We start from the raw sequence: 22,721 nt of genomic DNA on the forward strand, positions 1-22,721 counted from the left end.
AACTTGAAATGTATTCCCTTCACATCCAGGTGGGCGCCTGATGCATAACTTGAAATGTATTCGCTTGTATTCCAGGTGGGCGCCTGATGCAAAACTTGAAATGTATTCCCTTGTTATCCAGGTGGGCGCCTGATGTTAAAACTTGAAATGTATTCCATTGTTATCCAGGTGGGCGCCTGATGCATAACTTGAAATGTATTCGCTTGTATTCCAGGTGCGCACCTGATGCTGAAACTTGAAATGTATTCCCTTGTTATCTAGGTGGGCGCCTAATGCTATAACTTGAAATGTATTCCTTTGTTATCCAGGTGGGAGCCTGATGCAAAAACTTAAAATGTATTCCCTTATTATCCATGTGGGCGCCTGATGCAAAAATTTGAAATTTATTCTCTTGTTACCCAGGTAGGCGCCAGATGCAAAACTTGAAATGTATTCCCTTGTTTTCCAGGTGGGCGCCTAATGCTAAACATCAAATATATTCCCTTGATATCCAGGTGGGCTCCTGATATAAAAACATGAAATGTATTCCCTTGTTATCTTGGTGTCCGCCTGATGCTAAAACTTTAAATCTATTCCGTTGTTATCCAGATGGGCGCGTGATGCCAAAAGTTGAAATGTTTTCCCTTTTTATCCTGGTGGGCTCCTGATACAAAACTTGAAATATATTCCCTTGTTTTCTAGGTGGGATCTTGATGCAAATCTTGAAATGAATTCCCTTGTTATCCAGGTAAGCGCCTGATGCTAAAACTTGAAATGTATTCCCTTGTTATCCAGGTAGGCACCTGATGCTAAAAATTGAAATGTATTCCCTTGTTATCCAAGTGGGCGCCTAATGCAAAAACATGAAATGTATTCCCTTCTTATCTAGGTGGGCGCCTGATGCCAAAACTTGAAATGTATTCCCTTATTATCCAGGTGGGCGCCTGATTCTAAAACTTGAAATCTATTCCCTTGTTATCCAGGTGGGCGCCTATGCTAAAACTTGAAATGTATTCTCTTGTTATCCAGGTGGGCGCCTAATGCTAAAACTTTAAATGTATTCCCTTGTTATCCAGATGGACGCTTGATGCAAAAACATAAAATGTATTCCCTTTTTATCTAGGTGGCCGCCCGACGCTAAAACGTGAAATGTATTCTGTTGTTATCCAGGTGGGCATCTGATTCCAAAAGTTGAAATGTTTTCCATTGTTATCCAAGTAGGCGCCTGATGCTAAACTTGAAATGTATTCCCTTATTTTCCAGGTGGGCGCCGGATGCAAAAGTTTGAAATCTATTCCCTTGTTATCTAGGTGGGGGCCTGATGCTGAAACTTGAAATGGATTCCCTTATTATCCAGGTGGGCGCCTGATGCAAAAACTTGAAATGTATTCACTTGTTATCCTGGTGGGCGCCTGATGCTAAAACTTGAAATGTATTCCCTTGTTATCCTGGTGGGCACTTGATGCAAAAACCTGAAATGTATTCCCTTGTTATCCAGGTGGGCGCCTGATGCAATTACTCAAAATATATTCCCTTGTTATCCAGGTGGGCGCCTGATGCAAAACTCAAAATGTATTCCCTTGTTTTCCTAGTGGGCCCTTGATGCAAAACTTGAAATGTATTCCCTTGCTATCCAGATGGGCGCTTGATGCTAAAACATGAAATGAATTCCCTTGTTATCCAGGTGGGCGCCTGATGCTTAAACTTTGAAATATAATCCCTTATTATCCAGGTGGGTGCCTGGTGGAAAAACTTGAAATGTATTCCCTTGTTATCTTAGTGGGCGCCTGATGCTAAAACTTGAAATGTATTCCCTTGTTATCCTGTTGGGCACTTGATCCAAAAACCTGAAATGTATTCCCTTGTTATCCAGGTAGGCGCCTGATGCAAAAGTTGAAATGTGTTCCCTTGTTATCAAGGTGGGCGCCTTGATGCTAAAACTTGAAATGTATTCCCTTGTTTTCCAGGTGGGCGCCTAATGCAAATGCTTGAAATGTATTCCCTTGTTATCTAGGTAGGCGCCAGATGCTGAAACGTGAAATGTATTCCCTTGTTATCCAGGTGGGCGCCTGATGCTGAAACTTGAAATGTATTCCCTTGTTTTCTAGGTGGGCGCCTGATGCCAAAACTTGAAATGTATTCCCTTACTATCCAGGTTGTCGCCTGATGCTGAAACTTGAAATGTATTCCCTTGTAATCCAGGTGGGCGCCTGATGCTAAAACTTGAAATGTATTCCCTTGTTATCTAGGTGGGCGCCTGATGCATAAACTTGAAATGTATTCCCTTGTTATATAGGTGGGCGCCTAATGCTAAAACTTTAAATGAATTCCCTTGTTATCCAGATGGACGTTTGATGCAAAAACATGAAATGTATTCCCTTTTGATCTAGGTGGCCGCCCGATGCTAAAATGGGAAATGTATTCTGTTGTTATCTAGGTGGGCGTCTGATTCCAAAAGTTGTAATGTTTTCCCTTGTTATCCAAGTGGGCGCCTGATGCTAAACTTGAAATGTATTCCCTTATTGTCCTGGTGGGCGAATGATGCAAAAGATTGAAATCTATTCCCTTGTTATCTAGGTGGGCGCCGGATGCTGAAACTTAAAATGTATGCCCTTGTTATCTAGGTGGGCGCCTGATGCTAAACTTGAAATGTATTCCCTTGTTATCCTAGTGGTCTCCTGATGCAAGAACCTAAAATGTTTTCCCTTGTTATCCAAGTAGGCGCCTGATGCTAAATCTTGAAATGTATCCTTTGTTATCCAAGTGGGCGCCTGATGCTAAAACGTGAAATGTATTCCCTTGTTATCTAGGTGCGCGCCTGATGCAAAAACATGAAATGTATTCCCTTGTTATCTAGATGGGTGCCTGATGCAAAAACTTGAAATGTATTCCCTTGTAATCTAGGTAGGCGCCTGATACTAAACATGAAATGTATTCCCTTATTTTCCAGGTGGGCGCCGGATGCAAAAGTTTGAAATCTATTCCCTTGTTATCTAGGTGGGGGCCTGATGCTGAAACTTGAAATGGATTCCCTTGTTATCCAGTGGGCGCCTGATGCTTAAACTTTGAAATATAATCCCTTATTATCCAGTGGGTGCCTGATGCAAAAACTTGAAATGTATTCCCTTGTTATCCTGGTGGGCGCCTGATGCTAAAACTTGAAATGTATTCTCTTGTTATCCTGGTGGGCACTTGATGCAAAAACCTGAAATGTATTCCCTTGTTATCCAGGCGGGCTCCTGATGCAATTACTCGAAATATATTCCCTTGTTATCTAGGTGGGCGCCTGATGCAACACTTGAAATGTATTCCCTTGTTTTCCAAGTGGGCCTTTGATGCAAAACTTGAAATGTATTCCCTTGTTATCCAGGTGGGCGCTTGATGCTAAAACATGAAATGAATTCCCTTGTTATCCAGGTGGGCGCCTGATGCTTAAACTTTGAAATATAATCCCTTATTATCCAGGTGGGTGCCTGATGCAAAAACTTGAAATGTATTGCCTTGTTATCCTGGTGGGCGCCAGATGCTAAAACTTGAAATGTATTCCCTTGTTATCCTGATGGGCACTTGATGCAATAACCTGAAATGTATTCCCTTGTTATCCAGGTGGGCGCCTGATGCAAAAGTTGAAATGTATTCCCTTGTTATTCAGGTGGGCGCCTAATGCTAAAACTTGAAATATATTCCCTTGTTATCCAGGTGGGCGCCTGATGCTAAAACTTGAAATGTGTTCCCTTGTTTTCCAGGTGGGCGCCTGATACAAAAGGTTGAAATTTATTCCCTTGTTATCTAGGTAGGCGCCAGATGCTCAAACTTGAAATGTATTCCCTTGTTATCTAGGTGGGCGCCTGATGCTGAAACTTAAAATGTATTCCCTTGTTATCTAGGTAGGCGCCTAATGCCAAAACTTGAAATGTATTCCCTTACTATCCAGGTGCGCGCCTGATGCTGAAACTTGAAATGTATTCCCTTGTTATCCAGGTGGGCGCCTGATGCTAAAACTTGAAATGTATTTCCTTGTTATCCAGGTGGGCGCCTGATGCTAAAACTTGAAATGTATTCCCTTGTAATACAGGTGGGCGCCTAATGCTAAAATTTGAAATGTATTCCCTTGTTATCCAGGTGGGTGCCTGATGCTTAATCTTTGAAATATATTCCCTTGTTATCCTGGTGGGCGCCTGATGCAAAACTTGAAATGTATTCCCTTGTTATCTAGGTGGGCGCCTGATGCTTAAACATTTAAATGTATTCCCTTTTTATCTAGGTGGGCACCTGATGCAAAGTCTGATATATATTCCCTTGTTATCCAGGTGGGCGCCTCATGCCAAAACTTGAAATGTATTCCCTTATTATCCAGGTGGGTGCCTGATGACAAAACTTGAAATGTATTCCCTTGTTATATTGGTGGGCGCCTGATGCTAAAACATGAAATGTATTCCCTTGTTATCCTGGTGGGCACTTGATGCAATAACCTGAAATGTATTCCCTATTTATCCAGGTGGGCGCCTGATGCAAAAGTTGAAATGTATTCCCTTGTTATTTAGGTGGGCGCCTAATGCTAAAACTTGAAATATATTCCCTTGTTATCTAGGTGGGCGCCTGATGCAAAAACTTGAAATATGTTCCCTTGTTTTCCAGGTGGGCGCCTAATACAAAAGGTTGAAATTTATTCCCTTGTTATCTAGGTAGGCGCCAGATGCTGAAACGTGAAATGTATTCCCTTGTTATCCAGGTGGGCGCCTGATGCTGAAACTTGAAATATATTCCCTTGTTTTCTATGTGGGCGCCTGATGCCAAAACTTGAAATGTATTCCCTTACTATCCAGGTGCGCGCCTGATGCTGAAACTTGAAATGTATTCCCTTGTAATCCAGATGGGTGCCTGATGCTTAAACTTTGAAATGTATTCCCTTGTTATCCAGGTGGGAGCCTGATGCAATAACTTGAAATGTATTCCCTTGTTATCCATGTGGGCGCTTGATGCAAAAACTTTAAATGTTTTCCTTTGTTATCTAGATAGGCGCCTGATGCAAAAACTTGAAATGTATTCTCTTGTTATCCGGTTGGTCGCCTGATGCAAAACTTGAAAGGTATTCCATTCTTATTTAGGTGGGCGCCTGATGCAAAACTTGAAATGTAATCCCTTATTTTCTAGGTGGGCGCCTGATGCAAAACTTGAAATGTATTCCCTTGTTATCCAGGTGGGCGCCTGAAGCTAAAACTTGAAATGTATTCCCTTGTTATCCAGGTGGGCGCCTGATGCTAAAACTTGAAATGTATTCCCTTGTTATCTAGGGGGTGCCTAATGCAAAAACTTGAAAAGTATTCCCTTGTTATCCAGGTGGGCGCCTTCCCTTGTTATCCAGGTGGGCGCCTAATGCTTAAACTCTGAAATGTATTCCCTTGTTATCCTGGTGGGCGCCTGATGCAAAACTTGAAATGAATTCCCTTGTTATCTAGGTGGGAGCCTGATGCAAAAATTGATACGTATTCCCTTGTTATCCAGGTGGGCGCCTGATGCCAAAACTTGAAATGTATTCCCTTGTTATTTAGGTGAGCGCGTGATGCAAAAACATGAAATGTATTCCCTTATTATCCAGGTGGGATCCTGATGCAAAACTTGAAATGTGTTCCCTTGTTTTCCAGGTGGGCGCCTGATGCAAAACTTGAAATGTATTCCCTTGTTATCCAGGTGGGTGCCTAATGCTAAAACTTGAAATGTACTCCCTTGTTCCAGGTGGGGCCTGATGCTAAAACTTGAAATGTATTTCCTTGTTATCCAGGTGGGTGCCTGATGCTTAAACTTTGAAATTTATTCCCTTGTTATCCATGTGGGCTCCTGAAGCAATAACTTGAAATGTATTCCTTTGTTATCCAGGTGGGTGCCTGATGCAAAAACTTGAAATGTATTCCCTTGTTATCCAGGTGGGCGCTTGATGCAAATACTTGAAATGTATTCTCTTGTTATCCAGGTGGGCTCCTGATGCAAAACTTGAAATGTATTCCCTTATTTTCTAGGTGGGCGCCTGATGCAAAACTTGTAATGTATTCCCTAGTTATCCAGGTGGGTGCCTGATGCTAAAACTTGAAATGTATTCCCTTGTTATCCAAGTGGGCGTCTGATGCTAAAACTTGAAGTGAATTCGCTTGTTTTCCATGTGGGCGCCTGTAATTTCGACAAAACAAACAAAATAAAAGAAACCTTTCTGCCCTAGTTTGGTACCGGGGACATTTGTGAGTGTTAATCGTTACATGATATCCAAAAGAACCCTAAGAATTTAAAAGCTAAATCCCATTATCTATGAGGGCTTTGAAAATTAAATCTCATCTTAAGAATGAAAACCTAAAAGTTGAATTCTATTTCCTAAAGGTAAAACTTAAACTAAATCTCATTATCCACGAGGGTCCTGAAAACTTGAACTTAAATCCCATTATTCAGGTGGGACCTAAAAACTTGACACTAAATCCCATTATCCAGGCAGGTCCTGAAAACTTGAAATTAAATCTCATTATCCAGGAGGGTCCTGAGAACTTGAAATTAAATCTCATTATCCAGGAGGGTCCTAACAACTTAAAACTACATCCCATTATTCAGGAGGGTCCTGAAAACTCAAAATTAAATCCCATTCTCCAGGAGGGTCCTGAGAAATTGAAATTATATCCCATTATCCAGGCGGGTCCTGAGAACTCAAAATAAATTCCATTATCCAGGAGGGTTCTGACAGCTTAAAACTACATCCCATTATTCAGGAGGGTCCTGAATACTCGAATTTAAATCCCATTATCCAGGAGGGCCCTGACAACTTAAAACTACATCCCATTATCCAGGTGGGTCTTGAAAACTTTAAATTAAATCCCATTATCCAGGAGGGTCCTGAAAACTTTAAATCAAATCCAATTTTCCAGGAGGGACCTGACAACTTAAAATTACATCCCATTATCCAGGAGGGTACTGAAAACTTTAAATTAAATCTATTATCCAGGAGGGTCCTAAAAATTTTAAATTAAATCTCATTCTCCTAGAGGGTCCTGAAAATTTACGGCCGAACCTGTTTGGCACATGCTTTCCTTATGGAGGGTTCCTCCGGAACAAACGAAATTTCTTGCCCCTGTTTCAATCAAAGAAAATTTTATCATTTTGAAAATATGGTGGTTAGTTTGCAGCATTCTTGCTGCAGGTGGCCTTTCCACTGCCATGCTTTGTTCCGATTAGCTACCTTGGACTGCCAAAGAAGTGTTTGACCTTCTGATTGAACCTCAATCACAGGACCCTTAATGACCCGAGTGCCCCATACTCATCCTGTTGTTTTACATTTCTGTCCTTCCAATTTGAACCTCTGTATTTCCCCAAAGTTCACAAAACCACTCGACCACTTGAACTTCCACTAACACCTTATTTTCTTGCATCATGCTATTTCTGGTATGCTTTGGCCTCAGTTTGCTTTGTGCAATTTAAAAGTTGGTAATAAGTTTTGAAATACTTCCTTTCTTGTTTAACAAGGCTAACATTGGAAAAGACTTAAAGAAGTAGACCCAAAAGAAAATGAAATGCAGTGACTTCGAGAGTTAGGAATAAAGAAGAAAATTCAAAACAGGATGATTGTTCGAGGAAGAAAAGGAAAAGAGACTTATCTGAGTAAAGCAGCTGGTACTAATGATCATGACATGAATTTTGTACTAATCATCCCAGACAATTCACCTAATCATATTTCATTTTGTGCCCCATCTTCATACTTCAAAACCGGGATTTTCTATAATCCAATTTCTCTACAAAGTCACGAGCCTTATTTGCCTTGCAGTGCCCTGACGGGTTTTCACCAACAAACCTCTCCCATTTGTTCATCTCTCGACTCACTGTAGCCTTACAGTGCCCGCGAGGGTTTTCACCAATAAGACTCTCTCATTTTAGTTTTCTTTCAGCTTTCCATTGCCTTACAGTGCCCGTGATGGTTTTCACCAATAAGACTCTCTCATTTATTCATTTTCCCTTGTGTAGAATGGAGTGTTTCCCCCTGATGTGAATCATACCTCTATCTTGCTTGACTTGGTATCCTCAAAGATTGATCAGAAGGTCTTTCTTTGGACCGTAGTGTAGGCTTTTGGATAGGGTTAGAAAGAAAGGGTATCATAAAGGCTCAAGAACAGCTTAAAAGGGCTCAGAATTACAACTTTTGGAATCTGATCTCTTACAAAAACTACAACTTCTGCCCCAGTTTATTTGCCAGGGGAACTTTGAATTTTTATTTTGATGAGACTGAACCGTGAGGCTGCCTACGTATCCTTAAAAGGAATCAGGTCGAACGTAGTTCAGGACATAGGAATTGTTTTGCCTTTGTTACCTTTTTTTTCTTTCTTTTTTTCTTTTCTTTTTCTTTTCTTTCATTTTCTTTACTTTTTTTCATTTTTCTATTTCTCTATTCTTCTTTTTATTTATATCTTCTATATTTGTATTTCTAAACTTTGATTCCGATTCCAAAAAAGGGGTATGAAAGAAAATAAATAAGGCTCAAAAAGGGTAACAAAGTATAAAGTGTTTAGATAGCAGAATAAAATGTTTTCGTCATCTCCTCTTCAAAACATGCCAAGTACAAACGACACGAATAGACAAACCAAAGAAATCATACATAATATCTTTTGATTGCGTCAGAATTGATAGACATATCTACATATTTTCCTTCTATATCTGTTAAATACAAAGCACCATTGGACAACACTCTTATTACAATGAACGGCCCCTACCAATTTGTGGCAAACTTGCCTTTAGCTTCCGCCTGATGTGGAAGGATGCATTTCAATACTTGCTAACCCACATCAAATTTCCGGGGACGCACCTTCTTGTTGTATGCTCTTGCCATTCTCTTCTGATACAATTGACCATGACACATTGCCACCAATCTTTTCTCGTCAAGTAGACTTAACTGCTCCAATCGGGTTTTGACCCATTCATCATCATCAATTTCAGCTTTAGCAACAATTCGAAGGGATGGAATCTCGACCTCCGCGGGTATAACTACTTCAGTACCATATACCAGCAAGTAAGAAGTTGCACCTACTGAAGTGCGAACGGTAGTACAGTAATCCATCAGAGCAAAAGGCAACTTTTCATGCCATTGCCTAGAACCTTGCACCATCTTTCGAAGTATCTTCTTTATGTTCTTGTTAGCCGCCTCAACAACTCCATTTGCCTTGGGGAAATATGGAGTGGAATTTCAATGCATAATCTTGAATTGTTGGCATACCTCTTTCATCAAATGGCTATTAAGATTAGCACCATTGTCCGTGATGATTACCTTGGGGATTCTGAACCGCCAAATGAGGTTTGAATGAACAAAATTGACTACTACCTTCTTGGTCACAGATTTGAAAGTCATAGCTTCAACCCACTTGGTGAAATATCGATGGCCACCAGAATAAACCTATTCCCATTTGATGCCGCCAACTCAATTGGTCCAATGACATCCATGCCCCAAGCGACAAAAGGCCAAGGTGCGGACATTGCATGCAATTCAGATGGCGGAGAATGAATCAAATCATCGTGTACCTAGCATTGATGACACTTGCCCACAAAGCTGATGCAATCTCGTTCCATAGTGAGCCAATAATACCCTACTCGAAGAATTTTCTTTGCCAAAACATACCCACTCACGTGCAGCCCACAAACTCCGGCATGCACTTCGGTCATGATAGTCGTGGCTTGTTTAGTATCTATGCACCTCAACAGTCCAAGATCTAGAGGTCTCTTGTACAAAATTCCCCCGCTCAAGAAAAATCCGCTAGCCAAACGTCGAATTGTTCTCTTCTGATCACCTGTGGCCTTTACCGGATACACCCCCATCTTGATGTATTCCCGGATATCATGGAATCACGGTTCACCATCAAGTTCCTCCTCAACCACATTACAGTAAGCATGTTGCTCACGAACTTGAATATGTAGAGGGCCAACATAAGCCTTATTCGGATGGTGTAACATTGACGCCAAGATAGCCAGGGCATCAACAACCTTATTATGGATCCTAGTAATATGTCTGAACTCTACTAATCTCAACCGTTGATAAAGATCGTGCAAACATTGTCGATATGGTATGAGCTTTAAATCTCGAGTCTCCCATTCTCCCTGAATCTGTGCACCAACAAATCTGAATCTCCCAAGAACAAGTCTTCCTAGACTCCCATATCTACAGCTAACCTTAAACCCAGAATGCATGCCTCGTACTCAGCCATGTTGTTAGTACAATAGAAACGAAGCTGGGCCGTAACAGGGTAGTGATGCCATGTTTCATAAATGAGCACAACCCATATTCTGTCATCTTTCATGTTAGCGGCTCCATCAAAGAAAAGTTTCCAACCTAGATTTTCATCGTCTCCACCTCATCAATATGAATCACATCTTCATCAGGAAAATAAGTCCTCAATGGCTCACATTATTCATCCACCGAGTTCTCGGCCAACGTTTGGGCTTTCATCGCGGTTCGAGTCACATAGATGATGTCAAACTCTGTGAGTAAAATTTGCCACTTTGCAAGTCTTCCTGTGGGCATAGGCTTATGAAAGATATACTTTAGAGGATCCATGCGAGAAATGAGGTAAGTAGTGTAGGACGACAGATAATGCTTCAACTTTTATACCACCCAAGTCAGGGCGCAACATGTCCTTTCAAGGGGAGTATACTTAACCTCATAGGATGTGAACTTCTTTCTGAGATAATAGATGGCTTGCTCCTTCCTACCAGTGATGTCATGTTGACCCAACAGACAACCAAATGAATTATCTAGGACGGTCAAATAGAGAATTAAAGGTCTCCCGGGTTCCGATAGGACCAACACAGGTGGGTTCGACAAGTACCCCTTGATCTTATCAAATGCCTCCTGGCACTCCTCAGTCTATTTGACTGAAGCATCCTTCTTTAGCAACTTAAAGATGGGCTCACAAGTTTTTGTGAGTTGAGTAATAAACATGCTGATGTAGTTTAAATGTTCGAGCAAACTCATCACCTCAGTGTTATTCCTTAGGGGTGACAATTCTTGGATAGCCTTGATCTTTGATGGATCCAACTCAATGCCTCGCCGACTGACTATGAATCCCAAAAGTTTCCCAAATGGAACACCAAATTCACACTTTGCAGGGTTGAGCTTAAGATTGTACCTGTGGAGCCTCTAGAAAAACTTTCGCAAGTCTCCGACGTGGTTGGACTGCTTTCTTGACTTGATGATCACATAATCCACATAGACCTCAATTTCCTTGTGTATCATGTCATGAAACATGGTAGTCATTGCCCTCATATAAGTTGCCCCAGCGTTTTTCAAACCAAATGGCATTACCCTATAGCAATACGTTCCCCATGGTGTGATGAACGCTGTCTTTTCTGCATCTTCCTCATGCATTAAAATCTGGTGATATCTCGCATAACAATCCACAAAAGACCCGATCTCATGCTTGGCATAGGTATCAATCAAAATTTGGATATTTGGCAATGGGAAGTTATCCTTTGGACTTGCTTTGTTGAGACCACGGTAATCAACGCACACCCTGGTCTTACCATCCTTCTTTGGTATTGGCACAACATTAGCTAACCAAGTGGGGTATCGCGTGACTCGAATGAACTTTGCATCCAATTGTTTTGTGATTTCCTCCTTGATCTTCACACTCATGTCAATCTTGAACTTCCTTAACTTCTGATTGACGGGAGGGAATGCCAGATTAGTTGGCAATTTGTGAACTACCAAGTCAATACTCAAACCCAAAATGTCATCATAGGACCATGCAAAAATGTCTTTATATTCAAATAGTGCTTTGATTATTTCTTCCTTGATTTGTGGTTCCAAGTGTACACTTATCTTGGTTTCCCTGATATTATCTAGATCTCCAAAATTGATTACTTCAGTTTCATTCAGATTAGGCTTGGATTTCTCTTCAAAATGATTTAGTTCTTTATTAATTTCCTCAAATGCCTCATCTTCATCATATTCTGTTTCATCATTACACTCTATTTCTTGGATTATTATTTTAGAGTTAGATTGGATTTTAAGACTTGGCTGATGATTCCTCATGCATGTCATGTTATTGAAACCAGCATAAAAAGAACTGTACAAAGAAAGACAAAAATGACACTGTCAGGAGTAATGGAAAAAGGGAAATTACATTTCATTGAAAATAAAGGATAGGAGGGTTTGTACATCAAAACAAACAAAAAGTAAAAACTCGAATTACAACCTTGGAATAATCCAGATAACAGAAAGGAAAACAAAGCAAACTGCCAAGACTCCTTCCGAGTAGGTAGAGGAGTAGCATTCCAATTGTTAAGCTCCACTTTTGGCCCAATAAACTGCACGTCTGCTTTGCTGGAACCTTCCCCAATTTCAACCATGTTCACTTCATCAAATAGATTCTGGAACCTTTCAATCAACTCTTCATCGAAGTCAACCACAAGCTTTGGAACAGCGGACACCGGACGCTTCACTACCCCTGACTTGGCGAAAGACCTGGAGAGGCGTGGGATAGGCTTAGGGAGCGCCCACGCCTTCTTTTTCAACTTTTTAGAATTCTTCACATCATCCCCTGTGGTCTTGAACCCCAGACCAAATGTACCCTGATTTTCACGTAGAGACATTGGCTGCACGATACCTTGCAAAGATGCACCCAGACCTCGCCTGGTAGAAAACCATTCTTTAACATTTCATTTTCTACCATGATGGTTGCAGAAGCTAGCTTTGGACTTGGAATACATCCCCCTTCTGGAACCTTCTCAACTGACACTGTCTCAGAAACTTGGTAAACCCACGGCCCCTTATCATCTATGGACTTGATAAATGGGACGAATGTATTATTGTAAGCACATAAGTTCTCCTCACCATGCACAACGATCTCATGTCTGTCCCACTCGAACTTTACCATCTGGTATAGAGAGGACGGTACTGCTTTAGCAATATGTATCTAGGGCCTACCCAATATCAAGTTGTAAGAAACGTCCACATCTAGTACCTAGAACTCCATGGTAAATTCAACTGGTCCTATTGTCAGTTTTAGCACTATATCGCCAACAGAATCTTTTCCCCCTCCATCAAAACCTCGGACACATATATTGTTCTTGTGGATCCCCTCAGCATCAATTTTCAGCTTGTGTAGAGTGGAGAGAGAGCAAATGTTTGCACTGGAACCATTGTCAACTAACACCCTTGTGACCACAGAATCTTCGCATTTCACTATGAGATAAAAAGCCCGATTATGTTCTGTACCCTGCACGAGCAACTCATCATTTGAGAAGGTAATCTTGTTTGCCTCGAATATCTTGTTGGCAATCTTCTCCAAATGGTTTGCTGTGATCTTGTCAAGGACATGGGCTTCATTCAAAATCTTCATAAGAGCCTGGTGGTGCTCGTATGAATGTATCAATAGTGATAGAAGAGAAATCTGAGCGGGGGTCTTTCTCAATTGTTCCACTATGGAGTAATCCTACACCTTCATTTTCCTCAAAAATTCTTCTGCCTCCTTTTCGGTGACTGGTTACATCACTAGAATTGGACTATCTCTGAGTGGCTTGGCTTTCCCTAATTCCTCCAGGGAAAAGCCTCCCCGAACGAATCAACCCCTAGGTTTCATTAACTTCCTCTTCCACTTCTTTCCCTTTATAAGTTACTACTACTCGTTTGTAGTTCCATGGGACGGCCTTGGTGTCATTTACCGGCAGCTGGGTCACAGGTTTAATGACAATATGAGCAGTGCGAGCTCCTTCCACAATTATGACAAGCTTACTTGCTACCCCTAGTAGGACCACTTTCGGTTTTCCTTGCTTTGTTTCCACATCATCTGGGGACCCCTCATGCCTACCACGGACGGCTTAGCATCGAGCTTGCTTAGCTTGTCTGTCAACCCCTCAACTGTCGATGATATTGCATTTGTAACAACTGGAGTTTTGACTGAATTATTTTCACTGGCACAGACCATCATGACAGACTTCGAAAGTTTCTCGAACTTCCCATCCATATACACTATCTCAATCATATGAGTTTTGGCATGGGCTGGCAAGGGATTTTGATTGATGTTGAGCAATTATGGGCTTTGGACCTCAATCTGGTTTGTATCGATAAGCTCTTGGATGACGCTCTTCAAATGCCAACACTTTTCTATGTCATGCCCCGGAGTATCAGAACAATATGCACATCTGAGGGAATAATCTAGGTTCTTCGGAGGGGGATTTGGTAATTTTTACTCAATCGGCCTTTGAACGCCCAACCGTTATAACCTCAGAAACAGACTGGTGTAAGACTCTCCAAGCAGGGTGAAAGTCTGCTTTTGCTGTTGCCTTTCTTTTCTATACACCTTACTAGGGTGAAAGCTCAAACTAGTAGGGTTTCGGTATGTTTGTGGAGGCGGGTAAGTATTTGGTAGAGCTGGTGCACGCCATTGCGGGTAAGGAGGGGGTTGAGCATATGACTATGCGTGATGGACATGGTATTGGGGTGGCCTGACTAAATACTGAGGGTCTGGTGGTGGGAAGTAGTGTTGGGGTGGACTATATGGAGTTTGGGTGTAGGTTTGAGGCTGGGGTTGAGGCTGGGTGTAACAGTGCAGCGGACCCCTTGGGCCGGGCCACGATCCTAAGACTACCATAGCAATATCTTCTTTCTTCTTTTTCCCTAACACTCCCTTGGTGCCATTCTGGGTTGCTTGTATGGTTGCCTTGATGGCGGAGTAACTCATGATCTTGCTCGACTTGAGCCTCTCCTCTACCATTCCTCCTATATTCACCACTTCATTGAAAGACTTACCTATAGCCGAGACCAAATGACCAAATAAGTAGGCTCCAAGGTCTGAAGAAAGCAATCCACCATTTCATCTTCCTTCATTGGGGGGTCGACTCGTGCCGCCTGTTCTCTCCACCAAAAACCATACTCCCTAAAGCTATCACTGGTGTTTTTCTCCATCTTAGTCAAAGATAGGCGATCTGGGACAATTTCTACATTGAACTGGAAATGCCGAGCGAAAGCTTGAGCCAAGTCATCCTAAGTGTACCACCTGTTGTTGTCCTGGCAGGTGTACCACTCCAATACTGCACCACTCAGTCTTTGGCTAAAATATGCCATCAACAGTTCATCTTTCCTACCAGCTCCCCTCATTTTGCTGCAAAATCCTCTCAAGTGGGCCACGGCATCTCCGTGCCCATCATACAAGTCAAACTTTGGCATTTTGAATACTAAAGGTAGCTGGACATCAGGGAACAAGCATAGGTCCTTATAAGCAACGCTCACTTGGCCCCCTAATCCTTGCATATTTCTTAGTGACTGCTCCAAGCTCTTTACCTTCCTAAATATCTCCTCTTGCTCTGTGTTTTTGGGTGGCTTCTCAGTTTTGACAGGAAGTTCAAAGTGGAGAGTGTAGGAGTAGTGATTTCGGAATTTGAAGGTGGGCTCTGGAGCGTAGTACTGGTTATCTTGGGCTTAGAATTCCGGCTCACTGGAAGATCGATGGAGTGTAGCTGGTGGAGGTGCTATGAAGATAGGGGTGGATGGCGGAGGGGGGTATACGGTTGTTTTGGCTGGTGGAGCTTGGATGGTTTGGGAAGTGGTGCCATGATAGTGGTGGTAAAGGTCACAGCTTGGTACGTGTTATGGGGATAAATCAACAATGGGGGGCTCTTGAGATTTAGCCAGTGGTGGGACGAAAGCAGGGTTGGTAGGGTATGATGGTAGAGGATGCCCTTTCATCCATGCTTGGTACATTTCGACCATTTGGTGTTTCAGCTTATGTAACTCCTCTTTCAGACCGAGCTCAGATTCCTCATCCTATCTCGGCGGATCAATAACACTCGCGTCCAATTCATTGGAAGCCATGATCACCTTGTGTTTAGACCTGGTATTGTATGGGTGAGTTTCCAGAATGCCAAACAAACTAACCACCTTCCTGTGCTCAATAACAACAACACACTTGTTAGTGTTTAAGATTTTAACAGATAAGCACGTTTGGGATGCAATGCACCTAAACAGTTAAAAGTTTCTACTATGTATTTGAACTTTTGCATGTTTCATCCCGAACTTAACCAACTCTTTTCACTTTGCACTTTCTCTTCTCTCTCTCTCTTTTCATTTTCTTTTTTTCACTATTGCCCTCTTCAATCACTATTGATTTTCCGACTCGGTTCTTGTTGCTCCCTTTTTTTCTCTTGCTTTTGTTCTCTTGTTTTGCCATTCTTTCTTTCCACTCAGTCTCTTTTCTTTTTGTTTTCTCTTTTTCATTTTATGGTTATGATCGAATCCTATGGGGATTGCCTCCATATCATGATGTCGCATGAATCAGATCATTACATAGTTCAGGATATAAATGCGTAATAAAAGAAAGAAATATTTTTTGGGTTTTCAAAATTTTCATTAAATAAAAACATTCCGGTTTTCCTCTATTACAACGATTCTGCCCTACAGACTTAAGCATTACAAAAACTAAACCACGACTAAAAATGGACCAAAAAAACTCTAAAAGAAACTGCAATACAGTCTCGAAAAATAACATCAAAAATACATAAGTGCCTCAACTGCTACTCCAGGGGCCCGCGGACCATTAGTCGGTCAAGCCGCGGGCCTACGTGCCATATCATCTTGGAGGCGATATAGGTCATCCATTATTTGACGGGAAAAAATCATAACTGCAGCGAAGAACATGGACCTGGTCATGTCCTCATATTCGTTGCACTTCATCACGATATAGTCAGCAATCTTTCTAACCCTCTCCCAGATGATACCCTTCTCTTGTAGCAGTCGTCCAATCTGTTGAGATCTGGCCTCCAAAACCAGTGTGGCTGTATGATTTTGCTCTTGCAGTTGTTGTAGGTATTTTTCTAGTTGCGACATCAGGGCATAGCAGTGTTCTCTTTCTGCTTTGAAGTCTCTTACCTACTTGGTCATTCGCTCTCAAGGGTATTGATCTTTTTCTCCAGACCCATGATTTCTTTGTCGTACTTTTCCTTCAACTGTCGAAAAAAGCTTGCTCGTCCCTCCACATTCTTAGAAAACTTTGTTCGGGCCTTTGCTAGTTCACCTTCAGTCTTTTCCAAGTCAAATCCATAGTCACATACTTTCCGCCTAAGGCTGTCTATAAGTTTCTCATCTTTTTCACTTCTGGCAGGGTTCTCAGCTACTATTTTTATCTTCCAAATTTGGGCTCAGAGGGCTTCATTTTCTTGGGCCAACCTCCTCCTTTCATCTTCTTCTTTTTGCGCCTGGAGATCATTATTGAATTCGACGTTTCTCAATTTTTCTTCCAGGGTGTGAATGGCGGCTTGATATTTTTTTCTCCTTTTTTCCCCAGACCAACCTTTCTCAGACTTTATCAGCAAAAGACTGAACATGAGGTCTCTTGGTGGGCCTCTCAGGCTCGGGCTTTGGCTCATTATTTGCAGAAGACCTTCTCTCAAACCACACAGTATAATCTATTTCCACCTCCCCCTTTGTAACATCTGGTACTTGGGTGCCATTTTTCAGATATCGGCAACCATTCCAATCCTGCTAGACTAAAGCTTCGGGCAATGTAGCTTCTGGATGTAGCTCAATGACCTGGGTGGTTAGATATTCATCTTTGGGCTCCACCTTATATCTCCCTAACTGCCTTAAAATCCTCTACGGTGCATATGGCTGGATACTCCTCAAACCCATCATCATTAGGTAACCTTTGTAGCCATCATATGTATGATTTCCAACACCGGGAGCCATCTTATAGTCCTCTCGACCTGGCTTGCTTTGAGAGCTTTCAAGTGGGAGACCTAGGCTTCAAACCCTTCTGGAGCATTGTAGTCTTTCACCCTTTCCTCGTAACTCTTGATGAAGTTATCTTTTCTTGAACCATAGCTCATGAATATGGGGTGATGGCGAAGATGCTCGATCAACCACATTTGTAGAAGAACATTACAGCCTTCAAAGAATTAAGCACCGGACTTACACAATGTCAATTCTCGATAAATGTCTGCCAGCACTAATGGAGCAAGTGTGTGATCTTTTTTAGTGATGAGGGTTTGTGCAATTCTGGCCATGCGGATATCTATTGTCCCTTCTGCATTTGGAAAGACTATAATTCCCAAAAATGCTACTATGTAAGCGAACCAACGATGAAGTTTCCAAATGCTCTTCTGCGGTTTGTTGTTTAATCCCTTTTCATGCATTTCGAAGCCAGCTGAGTGCCCAAACCTGAAATACAAGAAGTAGAAGGAACAACATCCTCTGTTTACACGGGCCTTCTTCATTTGCTTACTGATATTCAGGAGAACAAAGAATTTGTGCAGAGAGGGAACCCTTGGGAAGATAAGCTATTGTTTCCTCAAGTCCCGGCCAAAGTCAATATATCCGACTATTTCCTCCAAAGTAGGGGTGAGCTCAAAATCTGAGAAACGGAACATATTGTGGACAGGATCCCAAAAAGTTACCAAAGCCTTGATTAGATCCTCCCGCGGTTTGATTTACATAATTTCTATAAGGGCACCCAACTGCTCTTTTACCTAATCCCGACCATCTTCATCTAGATCATTCCAGCACATACGAAGCTGTAGCTGAGCCTGTTCAATGGCCAATTATGACGGGGTTTGGACAGTGTTCATTTGTACCTGTGGATGGTTAAGGTTAGGGTTAGCTCCGGTGGACTCTTTTGTGAAACAAGTTTTCAATTTCTAAAAAAAACAAGAAAATCAACAAGAAATGGCCCCCTATGCTATTTTAACAAAAATGGTCGTTTTTGTAAACGTGACCCCTTCACAATTTCAAATAAATTTTGAGGCCAGGGAAGGTACTTTGTGGAAAAATGACACCCTACCGACAGACTTATCCGGTCTTTACAAAAATAGCCCTTCAACAATTGAAAGATACTCTAAGGCTATCCCGGCAAGAACGGCTTAAGACACAACCGAAGCTGGGTTGGCTTATTCTTTTTACCAGAGCCCTAAACTACACCTTATTTGATTATTATTATTATTTTTCTTTTTTTTCTTTTTGAAAAAATGAGGCCGAACCTTATGTAGGTTGCCTACGTATCCCACATCCGGTGAGAATCAAACCTGCGTAGTTCGGCAAGATTGGATACCGTTGAGAATTAAAAAAAACACTAATTTGAAGAAAATATATTTTTTTCTTTTTTTTTTGAAAAATAATGGAAAAGTGTAAAATCTTTTTGTATTTTTTAATTTTTCAATTTTTTGTCTTTTTCTTAAAGAAAATGTGAAAGAAAAATATAACTGGGCCCTACTTGCTTTATTTTCACACTTCACCCTCTTTTCTTTCTCATTTACCCTCAACCATCATTGGTCCGCGAAATGACCCTTTTACCCTTGAAAAAATGCAACATATAGCACATACGATGCATCAGGATGGTCTTTTATTTTTGGGGTACATCTGTCCTAGATGGACCCAACCCCTGTGTTGAGTCCCCTAAGTCAAATGCACGTGATGCAAACAAACGTTCCTACTAGGGATTCGACATGAGGTTATGTTATTCTAGGTTTAAACCTGGGTTTGTGTTCTAGACCTGGCTTACCCGAGCGGACAACTCAAGTCGAGATGGGGGCAACGTACCGGGAGCATGAAAATCTACCCGGCGTTGTTGCTGGCCCAATCTCGCTCTATTTGTATAACTTTTAACAGAAAAGTGGTCCATGCGAACGTGTGCACCATTTTTTAGAAGACTCAGATGGGAGGTGTAAGATGACAGTTTAATACAGTTCAAATAATATCAAAGCGGTAAATAAGCTACAGTTAGCACATTAGGTCCACAAATACGGTAATATGAACAATAAATAAAGCCAAGTAAAAATCGCAACACAAGCTCGAATTCTTGAACCCTGAACCAGAGATTCTGTGTTCTTGTCCCCAGCAGAGTCGCTAGAGCTGTCATACCTCCCTTTTCTACCCCGAAAGGGGTATATGGGAGTTTTTCCAATTAAAATGACAATAATCGAAACGGGATTATTTATTCAAATTTAGAGTCGCACTTGGGATAAATTATGGTGTCCCAAGTCACCGGTTTAAAATCCTAAATCGAGGAAGTTTGACTCTGTTTTACGATCTGCGAAACATAGAAATCTAAGTAAGGAATTCTGTTAATCCGGGAGAAGGTGTTAGGCATTTCCGGATTCCGTGGGTTTAGCACGGTCACTTTAATCATACCTGGCTCAATTAAATTGTCTAATTACTTATTTTAGAACCTATGTGCATTTACCTCTTAACCGCTTTTAATTAAGAAATTAACCTGAAACGAGCCATGCGTACGTGTACTCATTTTGTTTGGTGCATCAAAAATCATGTCATGTGTATGTATCCACAATTCCTAACACTTAGTTTATTCCAGAAAAGGTTGGGTCAAAGTTGCACGAACTGGTACCTCGAATTTATTTTGAAAATCATAACTATGTCACGCGAACGTGTACACAATCACGATGATAGATTACGTCGCGCCTAAAGCAAGCTACAATGTTCTTTAATTATTTTTTCTAAAACACGAACGTGTGCATATTCACGATAATAAATTCAAAGCACGCCTAAAGGTTCACCTACCCAAGTGTGGCCGACTTAAACATGCTCCTAACAGGTTTATACAAAGAATAAAATGACAGATATAAAGCTCAAGTTCTTTTCCATTTTTTATGTACCCAATCCTACATCCCGTATGCATCAAGATATCAATTCTTATTCTCTTTATTTTCAATAAACCCGTGGGCCGATGTCAAATCTAGTTACTGCTATCACAAACACAAAATTAATAAAAACAAATAGAGTCAATTACGTATTTAAAACATACAATAAAAATAGTAAACTAAAGGAAATAAGAGGAACATACAAGATAAACTAGAACAACAATCTATACTTTTCAGTTAAGCCACAAATAAACATGTAACATAGTAAAATTAAAAAGGATACGAGTAAGAATAAACCTCAGTTAAACAATTGATGTAAACCAATACAGTGATAAACCCAGTCAGTTGACCCCAAATCCAGAAAACCAGAGGCTGTAGAGACCCAAACCAGAAAAACCAAGCTTTAGACCGGAATACTCGAACGAACCAAAATCTCCACCGGAAAAACTCAAATGATTATGCTGGTACAAGATCGGTTCAACAATGGCAACGAAAAAAACCCGCTGGATTTTTTCTAAAAGAAGACAGAAGATGAAGGAGATGGAGACCAGATCTCAAGGTTTCAAAAGAGGCGTCGGATCTGAAGGTTTTGCCACTGTTAATCCCCATTTCAGGTGAGACTTACCATTTCCGATGTGATTCCATTATCCTATCTACAAATCTATGAGAACAAGTTAAGGAAGGAAGTGTTAGGAAGAGAGGTCATGGGTGGACGACCAGAGGGAAAGGGTGGGGGGTTCTGCCGGCATTCATGGCTGGTTTGGTTGAAGTGTGGTGCGGCTATGTTTGTGTTCAAGAGAGCAGGGGTCGTTGGTAATTTTTTTTGTTCTAAGTTTAGAGAGCCAAATCAATGGGAACGGTTGTCCTCTCTTTTTGCATTAGTGTTCAAGCTGCTGCTTCTCTAAGCTGAAGATAGGATCGACGGCTACTGGTGAAGTGGTCTTGTGAAAATAAAGCCGAGACAGTCTGATGGGGGGTCCTTTTTGGTGTTTTGCCGCTGTTATTTTTTTGTTCTCTAGGTTTCTTTAAGAAGAAGAAGGCTTAGGATCTTTAGGGTGTTGGGTTTGATGGTTTAAGGAACAGGGTTATTCGAAGTGGGCTCTAGAATTGGGCTGGATGAGTACTTAAATTCAAGAGAGACAAATCAATAAGCCCAAGCTTAATTCTTTCTATTTTCTAAGAAGTAAAAACCTATAAACTTACTAGTTAGCCTTAGCTTATGTGCCAAAATGGGGATAAAATTAGCAATTCTTTTTGTATTTTCAAAGATTATACTAAAAATAAGAATATAAAAATCGTGGCAAACTTAAGATAATACTACTATAAAAATACTAATGTTCTTGAAAAAGATATGTAATGAAGTAAAAAAACAAAGTGCAGCTATTTTTTTTTGTGTGTTCAAATTTAATTTTATGAAAAGTAGATAAACTAAAAGTAACAAGATAAAATATTAATTACCTAAATAAAAGAAAATATTTTTGTAGTTTTTATTTTTGTGATAAAATGAAGTAAAAGAGTCTAAACTAATTAAAATGATGATATTAGGCCTAAAATAAATATTTAAATGCTAAAATATGTAAAATCTTTGGGAGGGTCAAAAATCACATGTCTACAAAGATCAGCCTCATTGAAGAAGAAATTATGAAAATTTGGCTTGCAAGTAAGGTCTCGGAGTTGAATGAGATGGTAGAAGACTGAGATCATGGATAGGTGATCACTGAATATATTACCTGGTGTTACGACCCTTCATCATTTAGACATAGGCTTGAGGGCTCGAACAAGAGGGGAAATGATCAAAGAACTATAGAAATGCTAAAGGAGGAATTGGAGCATGCTCATATGACCATAGCAAAACAACAAGCCCAGCAGCAAGCCGGAGTCACTCGGATTCGTTTAAATATTGATAAAGATTATCAATCTACCTTATGGGTCATGGATAAAGATCTAAAGCAGGCTAAAAATGAGGCAACCCTCTATAACGACCCGGTCGGTCGTTTCATGAGTTACCGCTCCGTTTCCTTCCATTTCTACTTCTTTATATGTTGTTCAGTTATATTTAATCGCATCGTGATGGTTAGTTTGGGTTCGGAGTGGTTTTGTAGAGAAATGAGACACTTAGTCTCTTTTGAGTACGCTTAAGTTGG

At 40.9% G+C, this 22,721-nt stretch overlaps 1 long non-coding RNA gene across 1 annotated transcript; it reads right to left on the reverse strand.

The window, feature by feature from the left end:
* Positions 1 to 16,057: 16,057 nt before the first annotated feature.
* LOC142162663 (uncharacterized) lies at positions 16,058 to 21,594 on the reverse strand. The gene is made up of 2 exons (XR_012693912.1): positions 20,875 to 21,594; positions 16,058 to 18,558 (listed from the first exon to the last, which is right to left on the reverse strand). It is a non-coding gene; the product is annotated as an uncharacterized LOC142162663 (long non-coding RNA).
* Between the last annotated feature and the right edge of the window lie 1,127 nt (positions 21,595 to 22,721).

Source organism: Nicotiana tabacum, chromosome 8 (genome assembly GCF_000715075.1).
Source record: "Nicotiana tabacum cultivar K326 chromosome 8, ASM71507v2, whole genome shotgun sequence".
NCBI classification, from domain to species: domain Eukaryota; kingdom Viridiplantae; phylum Streptophyta; class Magnoliopsida; order Solanales; family Solanaceae; genus Nicotiana; species Nicotiana tabacum.